A 16,270-nucleotide genomic window follows, 5' to 3' on the forward strand; every position below is an offset into this window, starting at 1 on the left:
TTGTTCCTTCAAAGAGGGGTTTAAAGATAAATCACTGGACTCTGAATACTCAAACAGATTCACCTTTTTTTCTGTTTTGGAACCTTAATTTAGGATAAATGATTGATTAAAAAGATCAAATTACTTGTACTCCAGAGCATAATCAAGTACCCTATGATAGCCATAGCCCAACAGGAATTGTGTAACAGTTTGCCTACCACCTTTCAGGACAAAAGTGTGAAATGCAAATTGCATTTACAAGTTGCGCCAATGATAATACAAATCTGAACCCAATATAGGGTATGTATCAATCCAATTTGGGGGGGGGAGGTTATTTGACCTTTTTGAGCGAGGCGTACGTTGGGCATCTGGATATTGCCATTTGTTTACTATTCAATGTACTGCAAGATCATCCAAGTCCTGTTGTTCATAAACTGTAATGGGTTAATGTGTAAAAGGTGCTTTTATATTATATACATCTGTCATAACATTTTTTCCCAGATCTGGACCTTAGTGTCCAAAATATGGGTGTTAGCATGAAAACCTCCAAGCTTAGTTACCAGCTTGGACCTGGTAAAGCTGCCACCAGCCAGGAATTATACAGTGCCTAACTCACTGGGGTCTCCCCAAAACCTTCCCTGGGGGGCCCCCAGACTCAGATTCCTTGAGTCTCACAACAAAGGGAAATAACCTCCTCCCCTTTTTTCCTTGTTACTTCCTCCCAGGCTCCCCTTCCTGGACGACCCTAGGAGATTCCCTGCTTCCAGTCCTGGAAACACAAGTACCGAGAGAGCTAATCTCTCTCCCCCCCTCACCCAGAGGGCATGCCAAGTCAGGCTTAGTAAATCTAACACAAAGAGATTTTCCCCCTGACTTCTTCCTCCCACTAATTCCCTGGTGAGCTGCAGACTCAATTCCCTGGAGTCCCCACTAAAGAAAAACTCCAACAAGTCTTAAAAAGAAGATTTTATATAAAAAAGAAAGAAAAGGACATAAAAATGGTCTCTCTGTATTAAGGTGACAATATACAGGGTCAATTGCTTAAAAGAAAAATGAATAAACAGCCTTATCCAAACAGAATACACTCCAGCAACTACACACATGTAAATACAAAAAAAAACAATATAAACCTATTGTCTTACTATCCTTGTACTTACAACTTGGAAACAGAAGATTAGAAAGCCTGGAGGTAGAAAAATCACTCTCAGAGCGGAGAGGGTCAGACCCAAGACAAAGAACAAAGAACTCACACCCAAAACTTCCCTCCACCCAGATTTGAAAAAGTGTTGTTTCCTGATTGGTCCTCTGGTCAGGTGTTTCAGGCTCCCTGTGTTAACCCTTTACAGGTAAAAGAACATTAACCCTTAGCTATCTGTTTATGACAACATCCTCAAGTAAAGCACCAAGATATAAGGCTGAATGGCTGTTTCCAGGGTTGCTGGTTATGGTATTTTCCAGGATTATTTTATCAGGTTTTGAAAGGTTTTTGTTTCTGAATTAGTTTTTTAAGTGTGGCAAACTGTTCAATCATTTTTCATTTTGAGAGGCCAACCATGGGATATAAAATCTCTCAAACAATAGTATTACTTTTATTACCGTATTTTGTTTAAATTAATAGATTTTCACATTAGATAGAATATTCTTCCTTCTCCATGAGTTTGATTTACTGGAATAGTCTCGTCTCTTAATTTTTTATTGCACCAAAACTTAGATTCTTGCAAATTGCTGTAATTAACTCATTTAATTTCAGGCTTAAAATATATGTTCTTCCCCTAGGTTTCAGTCCTTCCAACCCTGACTCAGGAGAGCAGACCTTACTTATGCAAGGATTTCTGAGTGGGAATACTCATGTCAATGGTACATGCAACTTACCTGAGAAAGGGTTTTCAGATTTCATTCCCCTCCTCCACTAAACAAATAATGACATGAAACTGATGGAAGAATAGGTGTTAAATGCTGGCAATGTTGTATGCAGCAATCGGAGGTAGCTGCTGCCATTTTCATTCTCAGAAGTGCTGGAGGGCTTGGGAGGGAATGAAAAGCTCCCAAGCTCCCATGGAAGAGTTATGGCTGACTCTTCCAGTAACACCCCCTAAAGGCTCCCAGTAAGCACACATCAGCATTCCGATTGCATCAACCTATCTAGCCCAACACAAAGAGGAAGGACATGGAAGTGCAGGATGAATGCAGGTATGGCAGAGAATCTTGCCTTCACGCCGCACCTTCTATATTCTTTTAGGTATCTAGGACCTGCAGGAGAGAGCAGTGTCCACTTCAGGGGTACAAAAAGGAGAAGGAAACCTCCTTGCATTTTTCCCATCCTTGTGCATTCACACAGGGGCCAAAATCTGTATCTATGAGAATATGGATAATTTGGGGTAAAGGTTTGTTATCCAGTCCATCCCCCTGCATTCTGACAATATTGACTTAATTATTCCTAATTATGTCCATTAGCTGAGTGACTAAGCTGGCTTTGTATTCCTGCCCATTCTCTTCTATCCACTTGTTCCATTGCCTAACTCACCAGTAGTCACAGTTTTTTCTCCGGTATGTAACTTAAACAAACCTGACTACAGCTTAATCTCACTGTATATATCTAAATGTGTTCATTAATGAACACAGTTGATCGTTATCCTTATTATAACTTCCCTTTATATATTTATGGACAGTTATTTTCTCTTCCACTGTCTTTTTTCCCCTTCTACAATAAATATACCAATTCTCTTCCTCTATCCTCATAGGTCTTATTTTCCAAATCTTTTTATAGCAACCATGACCTCAATTACAGTTTAGAGGCACACACAAAAAAATCCTAGACTGTAACCACGACCCTGAGGAGATGGGATATGTTTTTGGCACTTGAAAAAAGGGGCAAAAGGATTTTAAAAACCTCTTTAAAATAATGTCAGTGAATGTTGTAGCCAGATGTGCCCCTCACCGCCTCCCCTGCCCCCCTTTTGGTCTTTCGAGTGTAGTCTGCACAGTTTCCTGTTATGCCATTAGCCACAAGCAGCGGAAAGTCCCCAATGATATTAGATGCTTGCTTAAAGCTGTATTGCTCTGTATAATCAATTGTATTCATGCTTATGAATATGTAATCAATTAATATAAGGAATGAGTGAGAGAGTGTGAGTGACAGCCAGTGGCAAAGCAAAGAACCAAATGTATTTTCTTGATGAAGGTATACATCTCGAGATGGGCTGCAAGGTCAGGGGTACCAACAAGGCACTGTAACAGCACGTTAAACTCGGGACCAGACCAGAAGCAGTAGAGCCCTCCCATGGATCCAAAGGGACTTCGGGGACTCTCGTTGCCTCGCAGCCAGTCTCCAGGCAGCTGTCACCTGGCCAGCCTCAGCCACCTGCGAAATCAAAACTAATCTGCGCCCATGCCTGCACCATGCGAGGATGAATGTGTTGTATGTGTGAGTATAGCTGTATTAGACAAGCTTAGGTTCATGCCAATAAAAAAACCCCCAGTGATACTCTAGTTTGACCTTTGTTTGTGTTTATTCTTTGTCTGGCTCTGTCATGGTATAATTTCCCACTCTGAACCTTAGCGTCCAAAAGATGGGGTACCAGCATGAATTCCTCTAAGCTCAATTACCAGCTTAGAACCTGTAGCGCTGCCACCAACCAGGAATTCCAGTGCCTGGTACACTCTGGTCCCCCCAAAACCTTGTTTGGGGACCCCCAAGACCCAGACCCTTTGGATCTTAACACAAGGAAAGTAAACCCTTTCTCTCACCATTGCCTCTCCCAGACTTCCCCTCCCTGGGTTACCGTGGAAGATCACGGTGATTCAAACTCCTTGAATCTTAAAACAGAGAGGACAATTCACCTTCCCCCCTCCTTCTCTGTCTCCCTCCCAGACCTTCCCTGAGAGAGACAGTAATCCTAACACAGAGAGAAATTAGCCTCTCTCTCCCCCTTCCCTCCTTTCTCCCCACCAATTCCCTGGTGAATCCAGACTCCGTCCCCTGGGGTCTCACCAGAATAAAAAAGCAATCAGGTCCTTAAACAAGAAAAGCTTTTAAAGAAAGAAAGAAAAAACAATAACAATTATCTTTGTAAATTTAAAATGGAATATGTACAGGGTCTTTCAGCTATAGACACTGGGAATACCCTCCCAGCCTAAGTATTCAAGTACAAATAAAAATCCTTTCAGCAAAATATAAATTTGAACTCCTTCCAACCAAATACACATTTGCAAATAAAGAAAACAAACATAAGCCTAACTCGCTTTATCTACCTACTACTCACTATTCTGAACTTATAAGAGCCTGTATTGGAGAGATTGAAGAGGAACCTGGTTGCACGTGTGGTCCCTCTGAGCCCCTAGAGTGAACAACAATCAAAAACTAACAGCGCACACACAAACTTCCCTCCCTCAAGATTTGAAAGTATCCTGTCCCCTGATTGGTCTCCTGGTCAGGTGACAGCCGGGCTCACCGATCTTGTTAACCCTTTACAGGAAAAAGAGAGATGAAGTACTTCTGTTCTATTAACTCTTACTTATCTGTTTATGACAGGCTCCAAGGACAGGTAACAAATGTACTGGCAATCCATGTGAAAAATGATTTCCCCTTGTGACAGGAACCCACCCAAACCAAATCCACCTGATTCCATGCCACAAGTCAATAAAGTTATACAAGTACAAATTTATAAAACTAACCATGATAAGACAAGTGTAACTTTATTCACCCTTTTGTATCAAATAATAAGGCACAGGTAACTTTGAACTTACAGAATAGCTACATTCAAGCATCATCTGTCAGTTAAGGTGATACAAGTTAATGAACATGACTGATATTAATGGGAAGTCACAACGGAGAACAGTCATGTTTTCAACTCATTTGAAAATTAAACGAATGTCCAGTAGTATGGAAAATGCGTGGGATGAGGAGTTGCATCCCTGTGTAAACTACTTTCCTTCCAGACCGATAGTTGCCCTACACCTCCTTATTCCCTTGCATGGGTGTTCAAGGCTCATAACTGAGGTCTAGGGATTCAAGATATGGCACAGAAGGAATACACTGTTCTCACTTGATGATGTAACGCTGTGCCTTCAAACAGACAGAGAGACAGAGCAGATTTCTCTCAAGGTTTAGTTAACATAGTTTTAGTATTTTTTCAGGTTTTATGCAGAGTTAATTTGTACTGTAGTTTTCAAATACAAACCACATATACTTATGTAAAGATATGTTCTTTTTATTATAATTTTCTTTATATGTAAAATACAAATATATTAGTTTTGAATACATTTAATTTCAAAAGTATCTCTAGAAAAGTTTGCCAGAATAATTATATTCAAGATAATATTACAGGCAGACCACAGTATATGTAAAAGACATTTTACTGCTTGTTATCTCTCTCAATTCAATCTTACTGGAGGTGTATTTAAACAATAATTTTGCTGTACTATAGAAGTGGCATTTGACCTTGTTAATTACCATGCTAAAGACATTTTATTATGTAGTTCAACTCTATTGAAATGCTATTTCAGATTGTAATTATATAGGCTGTAGATAGTGGTTGAACAAAACTCTTCTTTAATTATAACTAGGAAAGCTGTTAATCCATATGGATTAAAGTTTTCTTTTCACTCTCTTTAAAAAAAGATTCGTTATGGGTTTCATTGTTAAAAAATGTTTATGATACAAAATAAGCGCACAGTTAGTGGTCTAAAACATGGTTATACTAAATATATTTTATTGAGAAATCTTGCAAAATTAGTCATTTTCATTCTGCAGTAGCGTATTAAAATTTCTGAATGTCCATTATAAAAGCATTATACACATACATGTATACAGAGAAAAATAAAATAAATTATGCTTAAAAAGTTATTTTTATATGTTCATATATAGATGAAAATACAGAAATCATGTATCAAGCAGCCCTAGATCTTAAGTAAAAAAATCTAAGGATTATCTACAAAACGTTTTACTTAAGATCTCAGGCTGTGCTATAAAAATGACTTTTAGATTCATTTCTCGAAAATACAACACTGAGAAACAGTCGAATTCCTCCTTTTCTTTCTTTTAATGCTAAAGTGTTGTCTGAAACATACATACCTACTAGCTGCTTTGTAAATTAGTTTTGATATTGTTTATTGTTTGCATCAGACTGAAGTGTCAAAAGAAGGTAATTCCGTCTTTAAAAGTTCAAATCAATGTGTGAGTGCTTGTTTTATTTGGCAGAAGATTAGTACAATAGAAAATTTTATCCTATGCAATGCAGTGAAGATGGATTTCTTCTGAAAAATCTGGGTATCTGATTCATCATAGAATTCTTTTTGCTCCAGTTCTCAAAACTTCAAAGCACTGAAAGCAACTCTCTCATTTTCCTATGTTAAATTATAACATCCTCCGGCCAAAAAATTAATGGTATGGAATGTGCAAATACAGGGGTGTTCCTATGCACTTAGTACTTGTCCAGAAAATAAAATCTTTGGAACTTTATTCATGGTAACTGATGCTCAGAGCCAAATATACTTATTTTGTCCTCATTTGCATGGAGCCCAAGTAGGGTTTTGCATACAGGTTATGCTTGTTTCGTGCTTTACATACTAAAGCAGATCCTGCCATGAAGTCAGTGAGACTCTATGAGAGCAAAGGAGAGTTTACTGAAGGATCAATCTGAGTTTTGGATGCATAAGGCATTCACTATTGGGTCCATTAATATATTGCCTTGTAAAAACAGTGGAGAGAGAAGTGCGGATGGTGAGGCAAGGGAGAAAAGGTCAGGGCAGCATGGAAAAAGATCAGCAAAAAAATAAAATAAATCATGCTTAAAAAACAAGTTTTTTTAGGTTTCATGACACCCCCCTTCCCATCCCCAAGTTTTCTTTAGGTTTTTCAATGAACAAGTATGACAATTTTTGCAGGCAGAAGCATGTCATTTTATAACAAAAATAGCAATTTCCTCATAGATCTAGTTATCCAAAATCTCTCTGTATTTTTTTAAACACAGGATCACATTTAAATAATGTAAAACTATCATTTTTACACATATATTTTTGCTTTATGTGCATTTGTATTTTTCTATAGTTCTTTGGTGGATACAAAGAAATGGGAGGAATACAGTGTGGTGAATACATCCTTCCCTTTGCCCTCTCAGAACATGTATACTTAAAGCATTAAAAAACTGTCCCAGTCCTTCTAGTCTAATGGCAAAAGCCAGAGGATCTGTCACAACCCGTGGATCCACAAGAACCCATAAAGATCCCAAGGGAACTATGTATAGCTTCTGTATAGAGGCCCTGTCCCTCTGCACTAGGTCTGCTCTGGGATCCACTGGCCTACTCTCCCCCATCCACCCACCAACATTCCTGACTGGTTCTCTGGCAGAATGGTTCCACCAGAACATCAAACTGACAGCAAGCAGTCTTGGGGTCATAACTGGGCTCTAGGGATGGTATAGAAAACATATAGGGTAACATTTTCAAAAGCATCTAAATTACCTAGGTGCCTAAATCCCCCTTTCAACATGATGTAGAGGCTTTTTAAATGCTACATACCGTATTGGTGCATTCTCTTTTATAGGGAGTCTCAATAGAAGAATACAGAGCATTTCCCACAGTACTGTAAGACTGAGCCTAACTCCAGGAGTGATCAAAATTAATTGCTTCGACAATGTATGACTGCGAAGCACATGGATTATCAAAATGTGAAGTATATCTCAAATGCTGATGCTGTGCTTATGGTCTCATTATCCTTAAAAAACACTGACATTTTGTATGGAGGTTATATTTGTTTCAGGGGAACCGGTTAAGAGGTTTATTAAGAGCCCAGAAAGGATTCTCGGATTAGCGTTTTATCTTTTAATATTAAAGACTGCTGCCCAACTTCCTGTAGAGCTGACCTTTTCTTTTCTTCTGGAAGAGTTTGCTTCAGGAGAAAAGTCACGCTACTACTGCAGCAGCACAACGGAGCTATAACCCCCTTTGAATGGGAAACTATTTTCTTTGCCCTCATATTGGGACATTTAGGAGGAAAGGGTTCACCTGTGAGTGAGTGACTCAGAGTCCATCACAATAAGGAGACAGCAATAAAAAGAGTCATGGGAAGCCTCAGCCAGCTTCAATTATGCTAATACAGGAGGAGAGTATCTTGTGGCACAGTAGTTCATTAATCCTATGAGAAAAGTAGTGCTCAGACAGAAAAGAAATATCCAGAGAAACAGGTCTATTTTTGTGAGAGTCTGAGTATAATGTCTTTATGTTAACTGTTTTAATTTGCAACATTTGTTTGTCAGTCATCAATTACCTCTCCCCCGAAGGACTGGAGTTCAACCCTTTTTATTGCTCCCTTACCCAGAACGTCTCTACTGCCACAATTATTATCCAATTGTTATTCAGGGATCTACTTGAAATGGAGTTGATGATATTGGATTAAGGCCCATGTACAAATATGCTTCTAACACTTCAAATCCTTGTTGATTTTTTTCAATGACTAAGGTTCTACTCTGCCACAAGCTCCTTCTGGGCAGATCCCTAAATTCAAACAGACCCCAAATGATTTTACTATTTAGAATAACTGAGACTCAAATTCATGACCTATTCCTTATGCATTTATATAGCCAAGCAGAGAAGATAAGGCTCCGAAATATTTCTTTCCTAGGTATTTCAAGTTCCCAGTGCTTAATTTGTAATGAAAGAGGCAAGCCTGACATAGCAAGCCCAGATATGCCAGGGCTATGAACTGCTGAGCCTAGAGGTACCGGGATTCGGCCCTGGCAAGCCCTGGCACAAATTAAGTACTGGCCTCTTCCTGCTCTAGCATATTCATATCATTAGGCCCTAAATTTGCTGTGAAATATCTAGATAAAAGACACAAAGTCAATTCTCCTTCATAATGTATTGTCTGCTAGGAAATTACTACTGTTCCTCACTCTCAGTACTCCTATGATGTGTGTATACTATCTGATTAACACATACTTCATTGCATGCATTGCTTTTCTATGTGTGTTGCTTAAATATTTCAGTCTTCTGGGGAAACAATGAAATTTTCTTATAAAAAATTCCTTATGCCAATATAAAGGTGTGAAACACGTACATTTCCATGCAGTACATAGAAAAATGTTATGCTGTTAAAAACCTTATATAAATGCCTTCCTATCTTTTGCGGTATGTTGCTATGGGAGGGAAGGAACCAAGGTAAGGGAAAAACGGGTCACAATGGTGCAGGAGGGGGATTACAAAATTGTCAACTTTATAAATAATATCAAGTGACAGTTTTAAGGTAAAATTCTGGAATGTCCAAGGCTGCCTGAGGGTTTTATATGCACTCTGGTGAATTTTAGGTTTATTTTTATATGAATATCTACATTATCAGAGCCTTTGGACTAATACAGATGCTTCAACATTGCAAAAATACACATTACTCTTTTTCCTCTTCGATTCTAGGGTTGCCAGTGTGATGCTTTCCAGAGGTACCCAGGGTTGTGAGACACCTCACCATCACTTGCCCTTAGCATGAGGCTGTCCTGTCTGTGCTTGCAATGGACCAGCTCCTTGAAACCACCACCCTCTGGAAGCATAAGCATTACCTTCCAGGATCTCACAGGTTTTGCTCTTTCTGTACAGGTAGCGAGAGGTACACACCAGCGCCAAAGTCCTTGAAGTGTTTCCTGCAGTGTCCAGCCCCTTATCTCCAGAACACTCACAAAATTACCGGGCCTGCTGTTCCCAAAGGAATAGAACATAGCAGCTTGTGAGATTCAGCTTAGAATCACTTTGCTTAACACCACAGCATCTATACACTGGAGATCTGTCCTTATCCTAAATGCAGTGGGCCAAATCCTTCAATGGTGTAAATCAGTGTATTTCCACTGGAGGCAGTGATTTACATCAGCTGAAGATCTGTTCCAATATGTGCTCCTAAAGTGTTTTGTTTTCCATCTGGCCATTGAATCAACCACCAGCTAGAAGAAGGAGGCAAGTTGGTAAAGAGTACAAGCCAGCAAAAGTCAGCAAACTGATACAGAGCTGAAGCAGCTAGACCAATGAAATGGACAGTAACAATAATAGTGATAGGAAAAGCATTGGTACCAATAGTGGCAATAGGACATGAGGCTGAGGCCCATTCTTGGGGAAGAAGTTCTTTCAATTAACAAATCAGTTGAGTCAGACAGTGCATTGTCATTCATTTTATGCTTGGGGTGGTGGTGGTGGTATCAGACTGAAAACCCAGTGTCTTTCATAATCCAGGGAGTATGAAATAATTAAAAAGAAATGCACTGTCATATCCAATTTCTTAATTAAGATAATTCCTTAAAAAGGTCCCTACTGTGTTTTAAATATTTTTAATAAAAGTTTTATTCTGAATTACTTTATTAAATACATTATGAATTACAGTAACAACAATAAATATTTTTAAAAACTGTAGGAAATTTCCCACATCATTAAAACATTAATCAGTTTTAACAGAGTGATATAGAAATGGAAGACTTGCCATCCTTAGAGAATGAAACTCCATTTCTTCAATCACTTATACATGTCTACCTTTAAGCATGAGAAGTAATTTGGATTTTCATATGTTTAAACCTAAGCACGTGTGTCATTGTTTGCAGGCTTGGGGCTGTATTTTTTAATCCTAACTTTATGTATACAAGTTATTCTAATGATACTGAGAGAAATAGTTTCAACATATCCAGATGATGCTAAATTGGCATCAGTTAATACTGAGATATGAGGACATCTCTGTGAGAAATATTTTGGTTAGTTAAGCAAAAATGCTAATAATTGAAAAATACAGTTAAACAAAACTATGTAAGATAAGAAATCTAGGAGCAAAAAATTCATGAGGGGTAACAATGTAATGGAAAAGTAAAAGTGCATACTGTACTAAAAAGAGATTAAGGAATTAACATAGAAAAATCCCAGCAGCCTGAGGTATAATGCATAGCAATTGGGACTTGGTCACTGTACTAGAGAAAAACATTAAAAGAAGTGGCTTTTTATTGTACACAGTTAGATCTCAGCTGCTGCAAGTTTCAAAAAGTGGCTTGGTTCTGAAATCCTTATTCAAATAGGAACTCTCTTTGACTTCAATGGGAGTTTTGCCAAAGTAAGGACTGCAGGATAGAGAAAGGAATAAGAAAAATGATACCATTTCTAAATACTGTTTTGCTAAGGGTTGGGAGAAACTTTACTGAAGCTAGTAGGAGTAACAGTTGCCTGTCATTCAGGGTAAATGTAAAAAGCAATTCAACGCCTTCCTGGAATCAATAGCTGAACCAATAGGAGTCTTCTCCCAAAACACAGGCCACATGCAAGGCAAGACTGGAGTAGGAATTGAATCATGGGGCCCCAGGGGGTTTCCAAGAGGTCTGACAACAAATCCAGGGGCAGGCTACTTACTGGAGTGCAGTCATGTGTCAGTGAGAGAGAAACACCACAGAAATAGACAGAGAAGGCAGCAAAAACCCAAGAACATCCAGAGAAGGACCTGTAGTATGACCCTGAAAGAGAAAGACAGAGAACTTTTGAACTTTAAAAAAGCTGGATGGAAAGCGATGAGCAAAGAAATTGTCTCCTGCTGCTTGATTGCTACTATGTTCAGGGAAATATGCCTTCCTGTAAATTATTTGTAAATAAACAGGATTGCACCAAAGAAATACCTGACTCAATCATCAGTCTCTCCTTCTAATGGAAAGAACCCACAAGACCCAAGTTTTGGCTACCTGCTTGAGTATAAAAAGGGTATTAATACTGTATCATTATGTCTCATGTCCATATTTCTTTCTTGCCTGAAGTCAATCATAGAGACAGATGTGATGTGGCTATGGCCCTTTTGTGCTTTGTTCTGAAGTAAAGGGGCAGCCATAAAGGGGTAATGTGGGGAATCTGCACCAATCCCCTCAGAGTTGCCAGTGCAGGGGTAGATGAAAGGAATGAGGAGCAGATTAGGGGAAGAAGAGATGTGGCCTGGGCAGCCTTGTTCTTATAAGTATCCAAGTCTTCTGCTGTGAGCTATACTGGGGCTATGGTAGTAGGGATAGCAAATTAGGGAACCCTTCAGGTTCTCCTAGTCTGCCCTGGGGATTATCCCAATGTCAGACTTCAGTTTCCTGGCTCCCCCACTGATCTTTTAAAAAGAGAAGTAAAAGCAGCAATACGAGAACTATGAACTAGATTGAAAATTTTAGCCTCAGCACTTACTAGGAGTCACCACAGAGTTACCTGACTCCAGTGGGAGCCTCAGAAAGGATTTTGCTAGGGCCCACAATCCCTCCTGGAGCTCTAATGAGCACTGATGGAGTAGTGCTTGGATGATACAGAGTGATTATCTACCTACACAGGAAGTAGTCTTTCTGTTCCACTAAAAGCAGGGTCTCTGATTTTCTTTGGCTACTGCACAAGATGCACAGAGAGAGGAGGATGTACCTCTGTTCCCTTCCCTCCCTCTCTGTCCCTCCAATAGTGTAGGCTGGGATCATCTGACACTATATTAGCAACTCTGATGCATTCCTTTCCCTAGTTACTCACAAGCTATTAAAGATCTTTGTGATGCCTTGCCTATATCCCTTGCTAATTCCCTCAACATTCGGAGATATAATTTATATGGACTCAATGCCTTCTCCACTTTTAATAGATTAGTTTATGCTTTAGCAGATAGTTCAATCATAGAGCCTTTAAACATTTTATCCTTTCCACATGCCTCTGAGGAAAATGCACTGTATCTTGTTTCTGGAACTTGACCCTCAGCTTCTTTGTGTGAATAATGAAGCAAAGAATTATTTCAGGTCATCAGCAGCATCAACCACATCTGGCATTAACTTCCCACTCATTCCTTAATGGCCCCAGTGATTCGTTGCAAAGCTCTTTGCTTCATGTGCATTTAAATAGTTTCTAATTGTTTATCTTTAATTCCTCTACAATACCCCTTTTATTGCATTAATTACTCATTTTGCCTTTCTGGTCAGCTTTCTAGACTTCTCATAATGTTAAGCTGTACATAATACTTTGGGCCTGATTCTCTACTCTGTGAGACTGGAATAACACCATACTGAGGTTAAAACATGCTCTGTATCCCTCAGCACATTTCTGCCCAGTTACATTGGCCTCTGTGTTGATAGCAGTGATGGGAAAACCAGTTTAGGTAAAATAAGAGTCTCTCAAATGCCCAAAGCCTTTACTTTATTTTAGAATGAACTTGAATTAAAACCTTATTTGAGGTTCTAAAGGGTCTGGGTAAATTTTTCCACTTCCACTTTAAGGGCAGTCAGAAACTGTAGGTGGAACACCTCTGATGAATAACTATATCCACAATCTCTCACCCCTGATAGGGGAAGTCCTGTAATTCTATTACCCATAAACAATAAGCTTTATCCATAGGTCACACAACCAGCCCTCCAACAGGCCTAGGCTCGCTCAGGAGAGGAAGATCTGATGGATTTATATCCTTCACTACCGGCAACTTCAAGGGGAGCTGGCTGGCCTGCTCCCTCCCTCTATCCCACATTTTCTGAGCCAACTGCCTTTTTTTGAAGGTGATTGTGGATTTCTGCATATGGTAGCACACTTTGTGATTTCACAGCCCAAGCGTGTATTAATGGGACAAAAGGAATGGCAGCAGCATGTCTCAGGGGAGTAATTAGGCCTCACTGGTGCAGAATTGCAGGGTGGACAGGCTATTCATCCACCAGAAGATGACTTGGAGGAGTTGGAAGATACAGGCCCAACAGCCAGTCTGTAAAACGTCAGAATTGGGCAGTAAGGGGAAGCAGGCAAATCAGCTAGCCACTGCTTGAAGAAGTCAGGCAGCATGTAGAAGCACTACACCAACCCTAAGAAAGGTAAATAGAGGGAGCCTATACTTTTTTTGGATGCACCTTACATGAGCTTGTTTAATACACTTCACATTTTACTGACACATGCATTTTTTCCTCCTCTGCAAAGCAGTTATTTAAAATTAAATTAATCCATAATAATGTCCATATGTCCCTTTTATTTTGCAACTTTCACCACATACTTTGTGTATTTCAGTGCTTAGTGTGGAATATGTTAGTGGAAAACAAGACAATTATATAGCTGAGTGGCTGTCTGTGATGCTTAAGTCTCATGTTCTTTTAGTATTCAGGTACACACTAAGAAGTCATTCATTCATATTAGATATAACTAAGTGATCAAACAAAACACCCTAAATATATACACTTGTTAAAGACCTTTGTGGTTTATCAGGGTATAAATCATGTCAACTATCCTCTCCCCTCACCATTCAAAAATAGATGAAAACCATTTGTTCAGTTCATTAGAGTTATTATTGAGATGCATCAGAGTGGGTGGAAAGACAGTGGGAAAGAAAAGACAATTATGCCTTCTCTGATACCTTTTTTCGTATTATGAGCAAGAGGACTCATGTAGCTTGCTGAGGGCCAGGTTTCTCTGAAGTCATTTACAGGTGGTTCTTTGAATTAAAGAAAGTGACTTGCTCTGTCTTGTCCCATTGAATTCTGCATTCAATGATTGGTTTCTCCTTCCTAAGACATTCATAGACCAATCTGTAAACATGACAGTTTTATCCATTGACTCTTCTTCTGCCATGGCAGCTTAAATTCACCAATTAGTCAGGTGCCAGTTTCTTTGTTGTTATTTGAAATCTCCTTAGACTTTATGTGTTTATTAGTCACTCTGAATATCTGGTTGAAGTGCCTCATGTCAGAACAATCCTCTGCTTTGGTTAGCACGAACACAGCTCTGTGTTCAGTCTGACACTTACCATTGGGCAGAAGTAGCACTTCCAAGCTAGATATAAGAATGCCTCCACCTTTTCCCTGACACTTGCCTGGATTACTAAAACATTAAAGATTGCCTCTTTCCATTTATGCTCATACTGCTTTTAATTATTGCATTTGGTAATTTCTGTGGTCTGTGCCTAATATCACATTTGGATTTTATATAATTTAATTCCTGAGAATTAAGTCATACTACCCACATTTTGTGGCTTTTGTTCTCACAGCTTTCACATTATGTTTCATGAATTGCTCTTGAAACTTCATTGTTGTGATATTTGCTGATCTGCAGCTTGAAATTGTCGGTCGTTTTCTATAGTAGATCCCCTCTGCTTTAATTATTATTAATCTGCTTTATGGAAAATGGAATGAAAACTACTGGCAAACGTTTTTTTTATTTTCTATTCTTTAAATCCATTTAAATCCATTCTTTAAATAGTTTAATCCATTTCAGGAGCTTTCAGCAGAAATGTCTTTCACCAGTGGAGACCTGAGTTTAATCCTGGCTGTTATGTGACAATTAGTTTGTTTGTACAGTCCTAGTATCTGTGAGTCATATATCCATATCACAGATCTACAGCACCAGTTGATATAATGAACAGTCTCTCCTTAAAAAAGGCAAGGTGTCACAATAATAAAACTGTTGCAGATAGTGATGCGCATTGGTAGAGTTATGTGTGTGTAGATGGGAAAAGTGTGTACATATTCTCCATAGAAATTTTCAGGTTTTTCTTTATCAGAACTGTTAGAGGAAATGCCAAATGGAAAATAGAATGGAGAACAAGAAACTAATGAGACAAAAATAAAATATTTTCATATTATAACTACTGCTTTAACAAGGTAACATATTATTCTTTGCTGTTGATGGAATGAAATACATATTATCAAGTTTCCCCTTCATAACAGCGACTGGCATAATGGAGAATGCTTAGTGAGACCTGTTTTAGTTTTGGGTTGCCCAGAATCAAGATAATAGAATGTACAGAACAGCAGGGTAGCAACCATCACCATACCGAGTTTCACTTATGTTGTATTCTGCTGATGTGTCTTTGAAGAGGTACGTTCAACAAAATGGATGAAGCAATACAAGTGATCACGGGGAATAAAGCTCCTAGGCTCTAAGCGATAAAAGAGAAGACAAATAGACATTGTTTCTTATTGTCTATCAATTCCCAAAGTACTTGTGGATTTCTAGAGGATTTGGCTTAGAAGATATTAGTGCAGCACTATTCAGTGGTGGCCGCTGAAGGAGAGAGGGCAAGGAAAAAGAGAAGAGCTGATAGTCCTACAAGAGGAGGGAATAGGAATCGAGAGGACTTGCAACCAGTGGGTGCGGGGGATAGACCGGAGAATCACACTGTCACCAGGAAAAGGCAGGTCTACGTGATTGGAGACTCCTTATTGAGAAGAATAGACAGGCCTGTAACTAGAGCTGATCGGGAGAACAGAAGGGTGTGCTGTCTGCCGGGTGCTAAGATACAGGATGTGGACCTGAGGCTGAAAAGGATCCTAGCAGGAGCAGGGAAGAATCCATTGATTGTCCTTCATGTGGGAAA

This window comes from Gopherus evgoodei, chromosome 3, assembly GCF_007399415.2.
Source record: "Gopherus evgoodei ecotype Sinaloan lineage chromosome 3, rGopEvg1_v1.p, whole genome shotgun sequence".
Classification (NCBI taxonomy): Eukaryota; Metazoa; Chordata; order Testudines; family Testudinidae; genus Gopherus; species Gopherus evgoodei.